The 18,978-nt window shown below is 62.7% G+C and overlaps 1 protein-coding gene across 11 annotated transcripts in view; it reads left to right on the plus strand.

Annotated features, from left to right (window-relative positions):
• Positions 1-831: 831 nt before the first annotated feature.
• Positions 832-18,978, plus strand: part of KIF1A (kinesin family member 1A) — a 143,325-nt gene continuing 125,178 nt past the window's right edge. For all 11 annotated transcript variants that reach the window (XM_089780978.1, XM_089780980.1, XM_089780979.1 and 8 more), the window contains exon 1: positions 832-958. The gene's annotated coding sequence lies outside the window, so the exon portion shown is untranslated. The remainder of the gene's footprint in view (positions 959-18,978) is intronic.

The following is an 18,978-nucleotide window of genomic DNA, read 5'->3' on the forward strand; positions in this document are numbered from 1 at the left end:
TGGGGCAGGTGCGATGCGGGGGGGCAGGGATGGGGGTCTGGCGCGATGCGGGGGGGCAGGGATGGGGCAGGTGCGATGCGGGGGGGCAGGGATGGGGGTCTGGCGCGATGCGGGGGGGGCAGGGATGGGGCAGGTGCGATGCGGGGGGGCAGGGATGGGGGTCTGGCGCGATGCGGGGGGGCAGGGATGGGGCAGGTGCGATGCGGGGGGGCAGGGATGGGGGTCTGGCGCGATGCGGGGGGGGCAGGGATGGGGCAGGTGCGATGCGGGGGGGCAGGGATGGGTCTGGCGCGATGCGGGGGGGGCAGGGATGGGGGTCTGGCGCGATGCGGGGGGGGCAGGGATGGGGGTCTGGCGCGATGCGGGGGGGGGCAGGGATGGGGCAGGTGCGATGCGGGGGGGCAGGGATGGGGGTCTGGCGCGATGCGGGGGGCAGTGATGGGGCAGGCGCGATGCGGGGGGGCAGGGATGGGGCAGGCGCGATGCGGGGGGGGGCAGGGATGGGGGTCTGGCGCGATGCGGGGGGGGGCAGGGATGGGGGGTCTGGCGCGATGCGGGGGGGCAGGGATGGGGCAGGCGCGATGCGGGGGGGCAGGGATGGGGGTCTGGCGCGATGCGGGGGGGCAGGGATGGGGCAGGTGCGATGCGGGGGGGCAGGGATGGGGGTCTGGCGCGATGCGGGGGGGCAGGGATGGGGCAGGTGCGATGCGGGGGGGCAGGGATGGGGGTCTGGCGCGATGCGGGGGGGCAGGGATGGGGGGCCCGGGCCCCTCCCCCGCTGCCGCAGTGACGCCCGTGATGTCAGGCGGCGGCCCCCGCCCGCAGCGCAGCCAACCAGCGGCCGCGGGGCGGGGGCGCAGCCCGAGTCCGGAGCCCGGCGAGGCGGCGGCTCAGAGCAGCGCGGAGCCGGGTGCAGCTGCCGATGCCGGTCGCAGGGAGCCGCTGAGCCGCAGCCCAGGTAGGAGCATCCCGGCCCGGCCGGCAGGTGCCGCGGGGATTGGCCACCGCGGGGAACGAGGGGACGAGCCCCCCCCCCCGGAGAACAGGTGGGGAGCGAGCTTGGCCCCCCCCCGGAGAACAGGTCGGGGAGCGAGGGGACGAGCCCCCCCCCCGGAGAACAGGTCGGGGAGCGAGCTTGGCCCCCCCCCGGAGAACAGGTCGGGGAGCGAGGGGACGAGCCCCCCCCCCGGAGAACAGGTCGGGGAGCGAGGGGACGAGCCCCCCCCCCGGAGAACAGGTCGGGGAGCGAGCTTGGCCCCCCCCCGGAGAACAGGTCGGGGAGCGAGGGGACGAGCCCCCCCCCCGGAGAACAGGTCGGGGAGCGAGCTTGGCCCCCCCCCAGAGAACAGGTGGGGAGCCCCACCGGGAGAACAATAGAACGAGCTCGGGCCCCCCCCCCCCCGGGTAGAACAGGTGGGAGAGCCCCTCCCCAGAGAACAATAGAGCGAGCGCGTCCCCTCTCCCTGGAGAACAATGGGGCGAGCTCGGATTCCCTGGGGGAGAACAGGTGGGGGAGGGGCTTGCCGTCCTGCTCCCCCCCCCCCCCCCGGACCAAAGGAGCGGCCCCTGGTGCCCTGTGTCTCCTGGCTGCGCGGGGCAGCGGGCGAGAGCTGCCCCCCAAACAGAGAGGGGCAAGGCCCTGGTTGCGGCAGGGCTGGGCCGGCTGATGTCACGCCGGTGTGGCCGGTCCCTTGGCATGGGGGGGGAGGCTGAGTGAAAAACAGGCCAGGGAAGGCTGGGCGGGGCAGGCCAGTGTGGGGCGCACTGCTCCGGGAAACAGCAAATCCCGCTCGCTCCTCAGGGATGCAGGAATCCGGGCGCGTCCGGCATCTCCCCTGCCTGGCCAGGCCCTGGGGCAGTGAATTGTCCTGGGCTTCGCTCCTGAGCCACAGGGGTGGCTGCTCCTTAGGGCTCTTCTCTGGCAGCCCTTAGCCCTCTCCCCTGCGCTCTCCAGCAGCGGCAGAGCCTCAGAGAAGCCGGGCAGGAGCGGGCGGGGGCAGTGCCGAGCGACCGTCACCCCGCCCTGGCAGGGACAGAAGGGAGAGAACGCCGAGTCATGGGGCTGGGCCGGTGGGCACGAGCCAGGGAGCCCGGCTGCTGGGGGTTCTAGCAAGTCCCTCTGCCTGGATCCCGGGTGCCGCGGCGTTTTCCGGACTGGCAGAACAGGGCAGGGAGCGTGTAGACAAAATGTCCGTCTCGCTGGCTGGGTCCGCCTCTGGGTTTGCTGGTGGCCCTTGCCTGGCTGCTTTCCACAGCCCGCGTGCCCAGGGACTGCGGGAGGGGCACGGCCTAGACGGCTTTTTGCGGATGGCCCTGCGTGGTGGGAGGTGTCCTGGCAGGGCAGTCCGGTGCACGCTCCTGTCCGATGCTCGTGGGGGAAGCCGTTACCCATCAGGGAGAGGGCTTCGCGGCTCCTTCCAGGATCCCCAGGGGCTGGGCCGAGGTTTGGCAGGGAACGGGCTGGGCGTCAGCCATTTTGCAGGCTGTCGAGGCTGCCGTGATAGGGCTGGGAGCAGGTGTGTGTGTGTTGGTGTTAGGGGAAAGGGGGAGGGCGTGTCCCGCTGCTCCGCAGTTGAGCTACCCTGCGGCCTGAGCTGAGACGGCTCCAAGCCCTGGCTCTAGCCTGGGACGGTTAAGGTGGCACATGGCCCAGATGGCAGCGTACCCTGCCCCCCCCAGTCCAGCTCTTGTGCCTCGGGGCCGAGGTGGCAGACCTGGAGGGTCAGGGTGCAGAGCACCTGTCTGCTTTCTTGTCACTCAAGGCCACAACATGGGAACAACATGGCTGCCCGTGGGCCTGGCTGAGTGCGCTGATTGTGGCTGGTGCCTGAGTGCGCACGGGGAAGGCCAGAGTGAGGCACCTCTCTCCTGCCGAGGCCAGGCACAGCGCTGCAGGGAGGCACTGGCTCCTAACAAAGAAACGCCATTCCTGCCGGCCTCAGCTGTGCCTTCGGGCGTGTCTGTCGGCTCCCTGGAGCCTGCCAAGAATGGGATGGTACCAGACATTCCTGCCAACGGACCCCAAAGATTCCCGAGTCGACTTTACCTACAGGTGCCATTTCACTGCTGAAACCTGTGGCTATTGGCTTCAGCCCTGCTGGGAAACGCTGCTTGTCACAGCTTGGTCCTATGAGCCTGGCCTGGTGGAGAGCAAATACTCAGCAATAGTTCAGGGATCAGACTGCAGGGGGAAGCAGCGTAAGCCGGCTGCCTTGGCCGTCACAGAGCAGCTGGGAGTTCCTGCCACAGTGCCCCCAGATTTCTAGCTGTCTCGCTTGGAAGCTTATCCCTCCACCAAGAGAAAGGGCTCTGCAAAACAGGTCTTCCCATCTTGGACCGCCAGCTAGAACAGCAGCACAAGGAGAAGTGAACCTGCAGTCGCTAGGATTCATTACCAACCCCAACAGATGATGGGCAAGAGGATGCACATGGAACTAACGCGTCTGCGAGACAGCCCGTGTCTGCTCTGGCCCTTGTGGCAGTGCTCCCTGGGGTCGCTGTGGCAGGGGGTGGGTGAATGGCTCCTGAAAAGCCAGGGAGGGCCACGCTGCCCTTTTCTTCTTTTGAGGTTTGGCTGGAGTGTGCACGTGATGCCCTGCGAATGTGGACAGATTTATTTCCCGGTCTGGAGGGATGGGTACTGCTTTTCAGACGCTAATGGCAGCAGCACAGCGCACAGCATGCTAGCTCAGTTCACTTCCCCTGGGTTAGGACAGGTGTGTGTGTGTGTGTGTGTGTGTGTGTGTGTGTGTGTGTGTGTGTGTGTGTGTGTGTGTGTGTGGTTTTAGAGCGGGGCACATTTCGGCAGGCAGAGTGCAACCCAGCAAGAGTGTGTGTGTGTGTGTGTGTGTGTGTGTGTGTGGTTTTAGAGCGGGGCTCATTTAGGCAGGCAGAGTGCAACCCAGCAAGTAAGTGTGTGTGTGTGTGTGTGTGTGTGTGTGGTTTTAGAGGGGGGCACATTTAGGCAGGCAGAGTGCAACCCAGCAAGTAAGTGTGTGTGTGTGGTTTTAGAGCGGGGCACATTTAGGCAGGCAGAGTGCAACCCAGCAAGTAAGTGTGTGTGTGTGTGTGTGTGTGTGTGTGTGTGTGGTTTTAGAGCGGGGCTCATTTAGGCAGGCAGAGTGCAACCCAGCAAGTAAGTGTGTGTGTGTGTGTGTGTGTGTGTGTGTGTGTGGTTTTAGAGGGGGGCACATTTAGGCAGGCAGAGTGCAACCCAGCAAGTAAGTGTGTGTGTGTGTGTGTGTGTGTGTGTGGTTTTAGAGCGGGGCACATTTAGGCAGGCAGAGTGCAACCCAGCAAGTAAGTGTGTGTGTGTGTGTGTGGTTTTAGAGCGGGGCACATTTCGGCAGGCAGAGTGCAACCTTGCATTTGGACATTTGGCTGGGCGGCCGTGGCATGCGCGCACCCACACGCAGTGCGCTCGCACCACTGTAAATAATGTCAGCAGACTTCTTACCACCCCCTGCGGGGCAGGATCTCAGCCCCTGCTTGGTGTGCTCTCTTGCCATGGGCTCAGGTCCGTGTGTCTGTCTGTCCTTTTGGGGCGGGATAGCTGCTCTTGCATCACCAGGGCCACTTCCTGTGAGCCTTGAATTTCCTCGGAGTCGCCCGCCCAAGGTGACTGAGTAACTTGAGAGGGCTGACGAGCCCTATGCTGGGCAGAGGGCAGGGACATGCAAGTGCAGCGAGCGGATGGCAAGTCCTCGGTGGGCAGGTGGCTGGCTGAACACAGTGGGTAAGAAGGGGGAGGGGGGCAAAGATGCTCGCTCATCAGATTTCAGCCCTGATTATTTGCCACTGTTTTTCTGGGAGTCCCTCCCCTGCTTCCCCTTTCGCTAGGACACAAGGCTTCAGCAAGGCCCGGGGCCCAAACCTGCAGCCGTTAGCTCCTCGAGCATTGCACCCGTTCTGTGCCACGGGGCTCCTGGGACGGACGTGCTGGCCACCGTGGGGGAGGTGCCAGATGGCCAGTGGATTGTCAGAGCGGGGCCCCTGGCTACTAAGCCAGTCCTGAAACGCCCAGTACTCGTGCCTAGGCCTAGCGCTGCTCTCTGCTGGCACCCCCAGGGCCTGTCCCCGTGGGCCTGCCCCGTGAGCAGCCGGTCCCAGCCCTGCGTGTCCCCGCTCTGCCCTTCAGGGGCTCAGTGACTGCAGGGCAATGGGGACTCGGCCCCTCTGCTCTGTTGCAGACGGGGGGGCATCGCCCGCAGTGCCTGTCGTCCTGCCCCGCCCCCCGTGGGCAGCGGCAGCCAGTGACCCGATACTGGGGTAGCGTGAGCCGCCATTGCCCCCAGCCCCCATGGGGAGCCAGGCCCCAGAGCCTGCGTATCGGCCCTGCCCGCTCCCGTCCTGCCGTTCCACACAAGGGGCACAGCGAGGCCAGCAGAGTGGTGCTCGTCTTGCGCCCCACGGCCCTTGTGTGCTCGCTCTGCGCACCAGGGCTGCTCATCCTGCCCCCAGGAAACAGCCTGGCTACTGGGAAGGGCTCCTGTCTCCCTTCTGGAGCCTGGACTCCATGGGCCAGCCCCGGGGCCCCGTGAGGGCGGGTGTCGCTGCACAGCTCCAGCAGCCTCCATCGGAATTGACGGAGACGGCAGGAGCCCTGGCCCCACTTTGAGACCCAGCAGTGGCCCCAAGGGCTTCTTCCAGCTGCTGGGCCAGTGCAGGCTGTGCCCCTTGCTCCACTTCGGCCCTCCCGCTGCACCACGGGGCTGGCACGCTTTGCCCCTTTGAGCAGGCCTGCCAAGCCCGTGGCCTGCTGTGAGTGGCAGCGCCCTGCCCGGCTCGGGAGCCTGCCCCCTGCTTACTGCCTGCCCACCTGCACCGTGGCCTGCTGTGAGCGGCAGCGCCCCGCCTGGCTCGGGAGCCAGCCCCCTGCTTACTGCCTGCACCGTGGCCTGCTGTGAGCGGCAGCGCCCCGCCTGGCTCGGGAGCCTGCCCCCTGCTTACTGCCTGCACCGTGGCCTTCTGTGAGCGGCAGCGCCCCGCCTGGCTCGGGAGCCTGCCCCCTGCTTACTGCCTGCCTGCACCGTGGCCTGCTGTGAGCGGCAGCGCCCCGCCTGGCTCGGGAGCCTGCCCCCTGCTTACTGCCTGCACCGTGGCCTGCTGTGAGCGGCAGCGCCCCGCCTGGCTCGGGAGCCTGCCCCCTGCTTACTGCCTGCCTGCACCGTGGCCTGCTGTGAGCGGCAGCGCCCCGCCTGGCTCGGGAGCCAGCCCCCTGCTTACTGCCTGCACCGTGGCCTGCTGTGAGCGGCAGCGCCCCGCCTGGCTCGGGAGCCTGCCCCCTGCTTACTGCCTGCCTGCACCGTGGCCTGCTGTGAGCGGCAGCGCCCCGCCTGGCTCGGGAGCCTGCCCCCTGCTTACTGCCTGCCTGCACCGTGGCCTGCTGTGAGCGGCAGCGCCCCGCCTGGCTCGGGAGCCTGCCCCCTGCTTACTGCCTGCCTGCACCGTGGCCTGCTGTGAGCGGCAGCGCCCCGCCTGGCTCGGGAGCCTGCCCCCTGCTTACTGCCTGCCTGCACCGTGGCCTGCTGTGAGCGGCAGCGCCCCGCCTGGCTCGGGAGCCTGCCCCCTGCTTACTGCCTGCCTGCACCGTGGCCTGCTGTGAGCGGCAGCGCCCCGCCTGGCTCGGGAGCCTGCCCCCTGCTTACTGCCTGCCTGCACCGTGGCCTGCTGTGAGCGGCAGCGCCCCGCCTGGCTCGGGAGCCTGCCCCCTGCTTACTGCCTGCCTGCACCGTGGCCTGCTGTGAGCGGCAGCGCCCCGCCTGGCTCGGGAGCCTGCCCCCTGCTTACTGCCTGCCTGCACCGTGGTCGAGCGGGGTGCGAGAGCCCTGCCGTACGTTTGAGTTCTCCACGGGGCTCAGCCGGGCTAGCTCCTCACCGAGCGGCTAGGCGACCCTGCGCGCACACAGGCAGCCCTGGCTGAGAAGGGGCCTCTGGCCCCGGGCTCCCAGCTCAGCTGCTCTCAATGGCGCTCCTGTTTGCATTTCAGCAGCATCTGCCCCAGTGAGACGGGACCGACTGCTGCCCTCGCGAGCTGGCAGCCTGACCAGACAGGGCCGCAGTGGGCAGGAGAAAGGGAAGTGATTTGCCCAGCCCACCCAGCAGGCCACTGCCACTGCCAGGCCGGTGCCCTACCCACTAGACTTTGCTGCTGCTTTACTTGTTAGCTGCATTGGGGTAGTTCCCAGAGGCTGCAGCCAGGTTTGGGGCTGGCCTGTGCACCGACGAGCAGTCCCTCCTGTGCACACCTGGCAAACTCCCCAGTCCCCCCCATCATTGTAAAGGGAATTGGTGTTTTGGATTCATATCCCTTCCCTGCGTCGGCACATTTGTTTTCAAGTGAGATAGGGAGTAAAACGAGGAGTGCACACGAGCGAGGGAATAATGCAAGAGGGGACTGTCAGAGCCAAGTGCCTCCTCTCGTGAGGCTGGCTGGGTCCGCGTGGCAGAGAAAAGCAAAGTGATGAGAGGAGGGAGGGCAAGATCTGGGAAAAGAAGGGGAGCTGATGCTCGGCATAGAGTGGTGCCAGCTAGTGCCAGGCCATTGTCCTCCCCGCCCAATGCCATCAGTCTGCAGGTGTCTCTGGGCCTGTTTCATTCGCGTCGTGCAGCCACCTGTCTTGGAAACAACTCCAGAGATGAGGCCACGTGCCTGGCTGGTATAAACTGGCATTCCTCCCCTGGCAGCGATGGGCACAGTGACGCCTCTGCCAGCAGCAACGCGTCCGGGCTGCAGTCCTGGGGAGCTGATCCTGCCCACGGCGATGCTCTCCCAAGCGCTGCCGCGTCACGTAGAATCTGCGGAGACCTTAGATGGGGCATCCAGGCCAGGATCAGCCCCAACTCGATCATCCCAGCCAGGGCTTTGTCAAGCTTGGCCTCAGAAACCTCTAGGGATGGAGATTCCGCCTCCTCCCTAGGGAACCCAGCCCAGCGCTTCCCCACCTCCCGGGGAAATGGGTCTTCCCCAATCACTTGATCTCTGGATGAGTTTTCAGTGCCGAGACGTGGGCTCTTGTGAATCGCTGAGGGTGGAATTCACCCTGTGCCCAGGGCCAGCGGCAGCGGCGTCACCAGTTCCGGAGCTCTCGGAAGAGGGCTCCCCGCTGTGGGTGCTCTGGATTCGGAGGCCCCAGTAGGGAGAATTCTGGCTGGAACATGAGACCCCGGTAGTGAGCCCCAAAACACGCCTCTCAAGGCTGCTGATTTCTGGACCGCTCCAGAGAAGACAACGTCTGGCTCCCCACCCAGCAATTCCTGGCCCTCTAGTGCCTGTGCGAGACGCACTCGCTCGGCAGGCAGGCGCAGCGCGTGAAACACGTTTCCGAGTCACGCAGTGTCCAGGAACCTGCACCTCTGAGGGTGCTTTCAGTGCTGCAGGGAGCTGTGCAAAGGCGCAGCTGGGTTCTGCTCCTGCTGGATTGCTAGGCTGGTTCCAGCTCAGCCAGCAGAACCCGGTCTGAGTCCAGATCCAGGTGGAGAACCCCCCCCCCCGGAATACAGGGTAAGGCGCCCCTGGAATAGGGTTGCCAACCCTCCTGGCTTTGCTGGGAGTCTCCCAGAGTTGGACTCGCTCTCCCAGAGGCTGCTGAAGACGAAAGGGGAGATTTTAAACTAGGGATGTGAGAGTTTAACCTGTTAGCTAATGCTTATTGGTTCCAGGTATCGGTTAAACGCCCGGCTGCTCCTGGGACCCCCTCCAGCCCGCAGTCTGTGGCCGCTGGCAGCCCCCAGAAGAGCCCGCTTGCCGGCAGTTGCCAGGGCCAGGAGCTGGCAGCGGCTGGGAGCCGACTGTGCAGGCTGCCGAGTGCTGACTCTTCAGCTCCCATTTACTGGGGACTGTGGCCAATGGAAGACGTGGGGCGGAGCCTCCTCCTCTCCAGGTGCCACAGGGATATCCTGACAGCTCCCGGGAGCCTGCCTTAGCCCCGCTGCACCACTGCCTGGGAGCCGCCTGAGCCAAGGGCTGTCTGGACAGAGCCTGCACCGCGCACCCTCGCCTGCTTCCCACCCTGCTGCCCCAGCCTGGCGAAAGTGAGTGAGGATGAGGGAGAGCGAGTGATGGAGGGAAGTGGGGTGGAGGGTACAGGGTGGGGCAGGAGCGGGCCCTTAGGGAAGAGGCAGGCCAAGGGTGTTAGGGCTTTTGTGATTAGACAGTTGGCAACCCTAGCTGATCTGCAGGGCGTAGCCTCGCTCCAGGGTGGCGCTGAGTGCTCTGTCTCAGGAAAGCACTGATGCACATGCCTACCTTTAACCGTGTTTCCCTGGCTCAGCCTGGGTGCACTGCATTGCAGCCTGAGCCCCAGGAGCATCGCTTTAGAGAGGGTCAGTGCGTCAGAAAGAAAGAGCTCTGTTGCCGACAGGTGGCAGCCATTGGTTAAACGGTGAAGCAAAGTGATTTGTGGTTAGAGGCTGCAGACACTGGGCCCTATCCCTCATCCTGACTGTTGCTCCCCTCGTCCCGCCGCTCCCCTCGTCCCGTCTCTCCCCTCACCCTGACCGCCGCTCCCCTTGTCCCGCCTCTCCCCTCATCCTGACCGCCGCTCCCCTCGTCCCGTCGCTCCCCTCGTCCTGACTGCCGCTCCCCTCATCCTGACTGCCGCTCCCCTCATCCTGACTGCCGCTCCCCTCACCCTGGCCGCCGCTCCCCTCGTCCCATCTCTCCCCTCACCCTGGCCGCCGCTCCCCTCGTCCCGTCTCTCCCCTCACCCTGGCCGCCGCTCCCCTCGTCCCGTCTCTCCCCTCACCCTGGCCGCCGCTCCCCTCGTCCCGTCTCTCCCCTCACCCTGACCGCCGCTCCCCTCGTCCCGTCTCTCCCCTCGTCCTGACCGCCGCTCCCCTCGTCCCGTCTCTCCCCTCGTCCTGACCGCCGCTCCCCTCGTCCCGTCTCTCCCCTCGTCCTGACCGCCGCTCCCCTCGTCCCGTCTCTCCCCTCGTCCTGACCGCCGCTCCCCTCATCCCGCCGCTCCCCTCGTCCCGTCTCTCCCCTCATCCTGACCGCCGCTCCCCTCGTCCCGTCTCTCCCCTCATCCTGACCGCCGCTCCCCTCGTCCCGTCTCTCCTCTCACCCTGACTGCCGCTCCCCTCGTCCCGTCGCTCCCCTCGTCCCGTCTCTCCCCTCACCCTGGCCGTCGCTCCCCTCGTCCCGTCTCTCCCCTCACCCTGGCCGCCGCTCCCCTCGTCCCGTCTCTCCCCTCACCCTGGCCGCCGCTCCCCTCGTCTCTCCCCTCGTCCGGACCACCTCTCCCCTCGTCCTGGCCGCCGCTCCCCTCGTCCTGGCCGCCGCTCCCCTCGTCCCGTCTCTCCCCTTATCCTCACCTCCAGCCGCTCCCCTCGTCCCGTCTCTCCCCTTATCCTCACCTCCAGCCGCTCCCCTCGTCCCGTCTCTCCCCTCACCCTGACCGCCGCTCCCCTCGTCCCGTCTCTCCCCTCACCCTGACCGCCGCTCCCCTCGTCCCATCTCTCCCCTCGTCCTGACCGCCGCTCCCCTCATCCCGCCGCTCCCCTCGTCCCGTCTCTCCCCTCACCCTGGCCGTCGCTCCCCTCGTCCCGTCTCTCCCCTCACCCTGGCCGCCGCTCCCCTCGTCCCGTCTCTCCCCTCGTCCTGGCCGCCGCTCCCCTCGTCCTGGCCGCCGCTCCCCTCGTCCTGGCCGCCGCTCCCCTCGTCCTGGCCGCCGCTCCCCTCGTCCTGGCCGCCGCTCCCCTCGTCCCGTCTCTCCCCTTATCCTCACCTCCAGCCGCTCCCCTCGTCCCGTCTCTCCCCTTATCCTCACCTCCAGCCGCTCCCCTCGTCCCGTCTCTCCCCTCACCCTGACCGCCGCTCCCCTCGTCCCGTCTCTCCCCTCACCCTGACCGCCGCTCCCCTCGTCCCGTCTCTCCCCTCATCCTGACCGCCGCTCCCCTCGTCCCGTCTCTCCCCTCGTCCCGACCGCCGCTCCCCTCGTCCCGTCTCTCCCCTCGTCCCGACCGCCGCTCCCCTCGTCCCGTCTCTCCCCTCGTCCCGACCGCCGCTCCCCTCGTCCCGTCTCTCCCCTCGTCCCGACCGCCGCTCCCCTCGTCCCGTCTCTCCCCTCGTCCTGACCGCCGCTCCCCTCGTCCCGTCTCTCCCCTCGTCCTGACCGCCGCTCCCCTCGTCCCGCCGCTCCCCTCGTCCTGACCGCCGCTCCCCTCGTCCCGCCGCTCCCCTCGTCCTGACCGCCGCTCCCCTCATCCTGACCGCCGCTCCCCTCGTCCCGTCTCTCCCCTCATCCTGACCGCCGCTCCCCTCGTCCCGTCTCTCCTCTCACCCTGACTGCCGCTCCCCTCATCCCGTCGCTCCCCTCGTCCCGTCTCTCCCCTCACCCTGGCCGCCGCTCCCCTCGTCCCGTCTCTCCCCTCACCCTGACTGCCGCTCCCCTCATCCCGTCGCTCCCCTCGTCCCGTCTCTCCCCTCACCCTGGCCGTCGCTCCCCTCGTCCCGTCTCTCCCCTCACCCTGGCCGCCGCTCCCCTCGTCCCGTCTCTCCCCTCACCCTGGCCGCCGCTCCCCTCGTCTCTCCCCTCGTCCGGACCACCTCTCCCCTCGTCCTGGCCGCCGCTCCCCTCGTCCTGGCCGCCGCTCCCCTCGTCCTGGCCGCCGCTCCCCTTGTCCCGTCTCTCCCCTTATCCTCACCTCCAGCCGCTCCCCTCGTCCCGTCTCTCCCCTTATCCTCACCTCCAGCCGCTCCCCTCGTCCCGTCTCTCCCCTCACCCTGACCGCCGCTCCCCTCGTCCCGTCTCTCCCCTCATCCTGACCGCCGCTCCCCTCGTCCCGTCTCTCCCCTCGTCCTGACCTCCGCTCCCCTCATCCCGCCGCTCCCCTCGTCCCGTCTCTCCCCTCATCCTGACCGCCGCTCCCCTCGTCCCGTCTCTCCCCTCATCCTGACCGCCGCTCCCCTCGTCCCGTCTCTCCCCTCATCCTGACCGCCGCTCCCCTCGTCCCGTCTCTCCCCTCATCCTGACCGCCGCTCCCCTCGTCCCGTCTCTCCTCTCACCCTGACTGCCGCTCCCCTCATCCCGTCGCTCCCCTCGTCCCGTCTCTCCCCTCACCCTGGCCGCCGCTCCCCTCGTCCCGTCTCTCCCCTCACCCTGGCCGCCGCTCCCCTCGTCCCGTCTCTCCCCTCATCCTGACCGCCGCTCCCCTCGTCCCGTCTCTCCCCTCACCCTGACCGCCGCTCCCCTCGTCCCGTCTCTCCCCTCGTCCTGACCGCCGCTCCCCTCGTCCCGCCGCTCCCCTCGTCCCGTCTCTCCCCTCATCCTGACCGCCGCTCCCCTCGTCCCGTCTCTCCCCTCATCCTGACCGCCGCTCCCCTCGTCTCCCGTCTCTCCCCTCACCCTGACCTCCAGCCGCTCCCCTCGTCTCCCGTCTCTCCCCTCACCCTGACCTCCAGCCGCTCCCCTCGTCTCCCGTCTCTCCCCTCACCCTGACCTCCCGTCTCTCCCCTCACCCTGACCTCCCGTCTCTCCCCTCACCCTGACCGACAGCTGCTCCCCTTGCCCCGTCTGCCTCCCACCAAGAGCAGAGAGCCCATGACCGACAGCTGCTCCCCTTGCCCCGTCTGCCTCCCACCAAGAGCAGAGAGCCCAGCGTGTGGCTGGTGAGAACAGCCAGTGCTGACTTCCGCACTGCACTCAGTGTACTGAATTATTGATTCAGAAACTGCACCCGTTATGGGCTCCTGCTTAGCCCCAGGGCAGGGAAGCAGCTGGCTGGGTTCTACCAGCTCTGCAAAGGGGAGTTCTGGGCGCCAAGGAGGGGAGGGGAGGGGAGAGATTTTCACTGGAGTTTGTGATCCGCCTGCCTGTTGAAGGCGTTGGCGGTGAGAGCTGTTGTGTGGGCAGTGTTTGGGGGGTTCAGACTCGGGACCCCAGCAGCATGGGGAGGGGGAGAAGGAGGCGCCTGGTGATGCTAGATGGCTGCCTGATTTCCTGTGGAATGGTCATACTGAGCCGTCCGCCATCCTGAGGGTCAGCATGGGGGGAAGGGGAGATGGGAGCACTGCTGGGTCGTGGCATGGCAGAGGGAGTGCTCCGGCTCCAGAAGCTGTGGCTGCTGCTTCAGCAGCGCTCTGCCGTGTCCCCCCTCACACCCTCAGCGTCGCTTCTGAGCTCTTGGGCGGGCAAGCGTCAGGAAGCTACAGAGGCAGCAGAGTCTCCTGCATGGGAGCTGCTGTTGCCACGTCCCCTGGGCCAGGAGGGGGCATGCTCCCCTGTGTGCCCCAGTGGGCTGAGCCATGTGGGGTGGGGAGCAGGCAGTGCCATGGATTAAGGGAAAGCTCGTTACTTAATCCCTCCTAAATTAACCAGATCAACCAGGATTAATCAGCACGGTCTGATGGGCCTTTCGTTTGTCTCCCAGCCATAAATGTCCCGGTGTCACAGACGCGTCCCTGACTCAGGCTGTGAGTGTGCAGGAGACTGGGCACTAAGCAGGTCTGGGCCTTTGGTGGCCCAATTGGAGGGAAACTCCCCGAGGAACGTGCGTGTGCTTCAGGAAGGGGCCCGTGGGGGCTCCCCTCCAAGCCCGCACTGAACCATGCCGCCGAAGGGCCTGGGTCGCCGTGATGCTGACAATGCCACCTGACAGCACCCACGTGGCCCTGGGCCGGCTTACTCTGCCTCTGCGGTGCCGTTCTGCTATGGACCTGCGGTGGCACCCCGGGCAGATGGACAGGGCTCTCTGAACTGTAGCGTGGGGGTTCCCAAGGAAGCAGCTCGTAGACAGGCAATGAGGGATACGAGTGACAGCCCTTCTCTTCCAAAAGGCGTGATCTGCCAGTGCAGCCAGCAAGGGTGGCCTTGGGCCTCGCTCCTGTCTAACTCCTATGCACCTGTGGTAAAAGTGGGCCGATCCCTGGCCAAATTTACATACAAAGCACAAGCCTCAATATGTTACCTGGCACTGCTCAGCACTTTCCTACAAAACGCTTTTTTTTCAAAAATTGCCAATTTAAATACAAATTTAGAATCCTAGAGCACTAGAGCTGGAAGGGACCTTGAGAGGTCACTGAGTCCAGTCCCTGCCCCCACGGCAGGACCGAGCACTGTCTGGCTCATCCCTGACAGGTGTCTGCCCAACCTGCTCTTCGATATCTCCAGTGATGGAGATTCCACAACTTCCCTGGGCAATTGATTCCAGTGTCTAACCCCCCGGACAGGTAGGAAGTGTTTCCTGATGTCCAACCTAAACCTCCCTTGCTGCAGTTTAGGCCCATTGCTTCTTGTCCTGTCCTCAGAGGCCAAGGAGAACAATTCCCCCCTCCCCTCTTCTCCCTGGGTCACCCTTTTAGATACTTGAAAACTGATATTATGTCCCCTCTCAATCTTCTCCTTTCCAAACTAAACAAGCCCAGTTCCTTCAGTCTTCCCTCATGGCTCATGTTTTCTAGACTTTTCATCATTTTTCTTGCTCTTCTCTGGACCTTCTCCAATTTCTCCACATCTTTCTTGAAATGCAGTGCCTAGAACTGGACACAGTACTCCAGTTGAGGCCTCATCAGTGCAGGGTAGAGCGGAAGAATGACTTCTCGTGTCTTGCCCACAACACACCTGTTAATGCATCCCAGAATCGTGTTTGCTTTTTTTGCTACAGCATCACACTGACGACTCATATTTAGTTTGTCATCCACTATGACCCCTTGTGACGTAGTGGGGGTACCTGGCTGGTTTCTATGCTGCTGGCTCTGGGGGAACCCCCACTGGCTGCTGTGGGTACCACGACCCAGCAAAACAGGATGAGTCACTATGCAAACCAGTGGCCAGACACCCCCCATGGAGAGGAACAAAGGAAGGTGGAATGCTGCCTTGGCTGGGGGGCAGGGCTGGAAGTGAGTGAGTTGGTTGCTGGCTGTCGGAGGGCATGGATGAGACAGCCTAGGGAGAGGAGCTGGAGTTTAGGGGCCCAGTCTCCCCCATCTCAAGGGGGCCTGAGGCATCCTAGCCCAGTTCCTGTGACCAGATTACATCTGTGCTGCGCTGTGCTGGAGGAGCAGTAAACCACCCTCAATTCCACTGGCTGGTGCAGTCTGTTTGCGCCATTTCGGGGTGCAGGAGACGGGGGACCCCAACGCGCCGTCACACCCCTAGATCCCTTTCTGCCGTACTGCTTCCCATTCTGTATGTGTGAAACTGATTGTTCCTTCCTAAGTGGAGCACTTTGCATTTGTCCATATTAAACTTCATCCTGTTTACCTCTGACCATTTCTGTAGTTTGTCCAGATCGTTTTGAATTAGGACCCTATCACCCAGAGCAGTCGCAACCCCTCCCAGCTTGGTATCATCTGCAAACTTAATAATTGTCCTTTCTATGCCATCATCTAAATCAATATTGAACAGAACCAGTCCCAAAACAGACCCCTGCGGAACCCCACTTGTTATGTCCTTCCAGCAGGATTGTGAACCATTAATAACTACTCTCTGAGTACGGTTATCCAGCCAGTTATGCACCCACCTTAGAGTAGCCCCTTCTAGGTTGTATTTCCCTAGTTTATTGATAAGAAGGTCATGTGAGACCATATCAAATGCTTTAGTAAAGCCTAGGTATAGAACGTCCACTGCTTCTCCCTTATCCACAAGGCTTTTGCAGAGCTTTGTTGAAAAAACAACGTTTAAAATATATTTTGGCCAAAAAGTTTGTCTGGTTTCATCTAAAGTTTCTTGGGAAAATATGCGTCAGAAGATTGTAACGAGAAATTTCATTTTGAATGAACGTTCACAAATTCATTTTTTAGTTTCAAAATGGCTGCTCAACAGGAAGATTTTGTTTCAAATTATCATTTTCAGCCAAACAATCAATTCCGAGCAAAAGTTCAAAATCTACAGTTTGAAATAAACACTTCATGATGACTGAAAGTCAGGTTTTTTTCATTTCAGTATTTCTGAATCCATTTTTTTTCTCAGCTTTTCATTATGTGAATTTTTTGCTGTTTTGCTGTTTCAGACTGAGTCAGCACAAAGCCCTGCAAATTGTCAGGCACATCATGAACAATTGCCTAGAGGTACGACAGCTATTGGCATAGCTACCCGCTCAGCTCTGGATGGACACGAGACCTCAAGATCCAGTGGTAGTCACAGCAGTGATTGAATTGCTCCACGATCGCAGCACAAAAATATATGTTGAAACACTGGAATTCCTCTGAGCGGGGAATTCCATTCTCCAACCAGCTACAGTTTCGATTTTTTGACGAAAACAAAGTATTTCAGGGAAAACTTATTTTTAAATAAAAAATATTTGCAGGGAAAATAAATCATTTCCTGGCCAGCTCTGATACAGGTTGGACCTCTCTGGTCCTGCACCCTTGGGACCCGGCTGGTGCCAGACGAGGGAGTTTGCTGGACCAGGGGAAGTCTGTGCTGGCCCATCTGTTGCTGGTCTCCAGCCTCTCTCAGGGGTCGCCAGTCTCCCCTTCTGACTGCTGGCCCCTGCTCCCAGGATCTCCTTATAGCCGCCAGCCCCACTGCCTACCTTGGCACTGAGCTCTGCTTCTGGCCCCAGTGCTGCTGGACTGGCTGAGCTCCTGGCGCCTTGGCTGCCGGCTTGGTTGCACTCCCAGCCCTGGCTGGACCTCCAGTCACTAGTCCGGCTCCGCTCCCAGCTGCCAGCCCCTCTGCGGCTATATTACCAGCTGGCCCCACTCTCAGCCGCTGGGGCTCATCCATGGGCCATCGCTGGGCCAGAGAAGTTGAACCTGTATTAGCACGGGACCAAATCCTGGTGTCCTTTGTCCTTCTCCGGTCCTCACTCAGTCAAAACTTTGTTTGAAATGAATGGGAATTTTGCCTAGAATAAGAACTGGGTAAAAACCGAGTAAGGGGACTGCAGGATTCGACGTGTCTATTTTAAATGTCACTTGAGTAACGTGAATTAAAATAGGAGCTTTACTATGTTTTACAGGTTTCATTCTTTCCTGCTCTGATATATGGGCTCAGCTTTGTCTTGCCCGTCTGTACAGACCACACCCATGTTTTATATTATTTCAAACGAGCTGGAGTTACCTGGCGGGCGGTGGGGTCCTGCCGGGGGTGCCCCGTGTGAGGGGCGGGAGGGGGTGAGCACGGGCCCTAGGGTGAGCAGGGCAGCCCAGCTCATGCCTGGGGCTGCAGGTGCCACAGGGGGCAACGACCCCTCCTCCCGCCCTGAAACTTTCACCCCGCTACCTGCCGCACCATGGGGCTGCGCCGGGGGCTCCCCTCTCCCGCGGGCCACGGCGAGCAGGTGCTGGGCTCCCCGCCACGCGACCAGGAAGCTGCGCCAGACCCTGGGCTGCTCCCAGCACCACCGCCGCTGCCTCCCCGCTGGGCTTGCCCTGCTGCACCTGCAGTTGCCCCCAGCGGCAGTCACGAGCCCCAGCCCGCCACTCGGCCACCCTCAGCCGCCGGCGGAAGGGAAGGGCCCAGGCTGAGTGCCTGCGCAGTGGAACGGCCTGGTAGAGGCGAGTGGGGCAGCTGCCGATCGGAGCGCCGCCCCTCCCCTCGTGCCTCCGCCGCCGGCATTAGTGAGTGACTGTCCCCGCCGCTTCCCCCGGGAAGCCGCTTCTCACCGCACTGCCAGAAGTACCTCAGAACCGTCTCCTGGTGGAAAGGGTACCCCATGCAAAGTCTGCTTGCGGTAGCTCTTCTAGTGCCCAAGTCGTTAGCACACAAACATACAAGCGTTCTCCTCTAGATTAGATAAAAGGGTGATGCACAGGAAATTGGTTTCTTCCAAGGCAGGAAACATAGTGGCAACATCTGACTCACCCAGCCCTGAAGCAGCGTTTCACTCTGATTTCAGTCATCCAGGATAATTCATACAATGTTTAATCTATCCTGTTTATATCTTTTTATGGACATGGCTCCCCCAATGTCTGTTGGGTCCGTCTCCGTGAGCGGTCTGCTCATCAGCTGTGCGCCGTCCATGACCCTCCCCTACAAACTTTATGGTGAAAGAAGCCTGGCCCAAAAATTCTTGTCCTGCTCTCTCCCACAGCACCTCTCTGCATCGGATTCCCTGGACTGCTCCAAGTTTGTAACTCCCCTTCCCCTGGGGAGGGGGGGGGGCGGAATTTAAAAATGGTGGCCAGACGGGAACATGCAAATAAAGCCGGGGATATTTAAATCCCGGGATTCATTTGCAACTCCGGTTGCCTGATTTGCCTACCTAGCTCGAATTAACGAGCTAGTATAGACATACCCTATGTGACTAGGCCTTACAGCTAATGGCTGCTGCTCTTCAGTCTGGCTGCAGAGGAAGGCTTGGTTCAGGCCTACCACAGGCCTTCCAACACGGCTACAGAAAAGCCATATTGTTCCAGTAGCATCTTTTCTTTCCTACAGTAAGAGGAATAATAGACTACCCTGTATCCCTTGCTTAGAGCAGAGCATCACCCCAGGGAAGAAAAGACCCGGCTTTGGGAAGATACAGCAAAACAAGCTGGTTTGATTATCGACAAGGGGAAGACAGAATGTATGGCTACCAATGTCCCAAAGCAACCAGTGAAAGGAGAAACTCTGGAAGTCATTCTGCCTGCCTAGCCTGAGATCGGTAATTCTAGTGAAACTGTGCTCAGTGTTCAGCAACGAATACCCAAAGCAGCAAACAGACTGCATGAACTTGGTAAGATTTGGAATAGTAAATACGACTTTCAACATGGGCATCGGGTCTGTCCTCCTCCACGGAGCAGAGCCAAGGAAATCTACAACAGCAAGTCGGAAGATGAACTCGTTCTAAAGTAAATGCCTGCAAGAGATCTTTGAGCCCGTTGGAAAGAGTTTCTTGCAACACCAGACCTCCTTGAGCAAGCCAGTCTACAGCATCAGCTGTGGTACGGAGATGCTGATGGCCGCGGTTAGGAGGGTGTGCTCCCAGGATGCCTCCAGCACAGTGCTCACCTCAAGCGGCAATACGGACATGCCTGGGAAGAGAAAGAAGGTGGCCTAGAGGAGCAGAGACGGACTCCAGATCTATCGACAGGAGACTCAGAAG

The sequence above is a fragment of the Pelodiscus sinensis genome, chromosome 10 (genome assembly GCF_052426305.1).
Source record: "Pelodiscus sinensis isolate ZL-2025 chromosome 10, ASM5242630v1, whole genome shotgun sequence".
NCBI lineage: Eukaryota > Metazoa > Chordata > Testudines > Trionychidae > Pelodiscus > Pelodiscus sinensis.